The sequence below is a fragment of the Myotis lucifugus genome, unplaced genomic scaffold (genome assembly GCF_000147115.1).
Source record: "Myotis lucifugus unplaced genomic scaffold, Myoluc2.0 scaffold_72, whole genome shotgun sequence".
Taxonomy (NCBI): domain Eukaryota; kingdom Metazoa; phylum Chordata; class Mammalia; order Chiroptera; family Vespertilionidae; genus Myotis; species Myotis lucifugus.
In genome coordinates this window covers 574,330-576,065 of record NW_005871120.1, presented here as the reverse complement: position 1 = coordinate 576,065, position 1,736 = coordinate 574,330, and positions in this window count along the sequence as shown.

The following is a 1,736-nucleotide window of genomic DNA, read 5'->3' as shown; positions in this document are numbered from 1 at the left end:
GCAAATGCTTTGAATTGATGATCGAAGGTGCAGCCGCTCAGAGCCCAGGAACCTGGAGAGGATATCTGACAAGACAATGATCCGAGGGGTCCGAACCCTTAGAAGAAACAAAGATCATGCAGACAGCAGAGGGTCTTGCCCCCATTTTCCCTTTGGCGTATGATTCAAGCAGCAATGCAGGCCACCGTCTTCTCTATTAGAAGCCATTCACCCATTGCTAAGTCTGAGAAGGATGTCTTTAACCTTCAATTTCAGGTAGCAGCGTGGTCCCCCCTCCTTGCTCAGGAAATACAACTTTCTCCTGCTTTTTAAAAGAACCGAATGGTGACCAGGCTAACTGGGGTTCTTGCTCCGGTGGCCCACCTGCAGAGCTGAGAGGGCGCGTGAGTTCCCTGTCATCTTCCAGCCCATCGGCGTCAACAGGATTTGCGCTCTGCTGCTGTCCCTCAGGAGCCAGTCTCTCAGCCTGAAGCATGATTTATTAATTTCGCTGCGTTGGCGGGGTCATTTATCAAAATTCCCTCAACAGTTCAATTAGGAATGGCCTGCCTCCCAAATTGGGGTTGGTTTTCTCATCTCCCCTGGCCGGCTTGTGGTCTGCATCGATGCCCCGACCACCCTTGGTTTGGGGAGGACTGGGTGAAATAAATCACACCTCCTACTTATCGACTTCTCGCTGCGCGAAAGCGCCGCTGAGAAGATGGGGCAGATAAATGTTTTCCCTTTTCCTTGGCACCTAATTGTTGCTCCTAAGAATTGAAGGATGGGATTTCATCCTTCTGCCCACGGGTGTCCTAATAGCCCTGTTTCTCAGATCCACACCCACCTTAGGGAACCAGGGGCGGGGGGAGACCTCCCTCTAGGCTCAAGCCCTTGTCATCTCTCTTGTTGGTTTCTTATGACTATGCCTCTCACCTCCACATCTCCCCCTCAAACCTAATCTCCATACGGCAGCCAGAGGCATGGTTTTGAGATGCAAATATGATCTGATGTGGCTCTGCTGCTTAAAACCAGCATGGCTCCCCAGTGCCCTGATGAGAAAACCCCAAACTCCTGAACATGGTGGATTCGAAGCGTCACAATATCTTCAGTTCCTAGGACAGCGCATGGCCCAAAGGAGCATCTGCAGACTGAGTGCATCTGGCCCTGTTCTCTCCCCGCCCTCACCTCCTCTTCTTCTATTTCTCTTTCTGTTCCCAGAAACATCAGCTGTTTACAATTCCTCCCATAAACCATACGGTTCTGACCCACTCCCTCCTTGTGTCCTGGCTGTTGTGGCTCACTTGGTTGAAGCATCATCCTGTACACCAAAAGGTTGGGGGTTCCATTCCAAGTCAGGGCATATACCTGGGTTGTGTGTATGATCCCCAGTCAGGACACAAACGGAAGGCAACCAATTGATGTTTGTTTCTTCTCTCTCTCTCTCTCTCTCTCTCTCTCTCTCTCTCTCTCCCTCCCTCCCTCCCTCTCTCCCCTCCTTCCCCTCCCTGGCCCCTCCCATCCCCTCTCTCTAAAAACAATGAGCATGTCCCTCGAGGGAGGATTTTTTAAAATGTCTCTTTTTTTCTCTACTGACCATCATGAACTGTGTTAGAATTTTTCCCAATGCCTCCTACCCTCAGAAGGGAATGTTCATTCATTTCCTTTCATTCCGCTTCTACCACCCCTGTGGGGTCCCTTTAAAAGGAGAGAGCCTTAATTTGCCCCACTAGGAAAAACCAAAAGGGGGGGTCCAA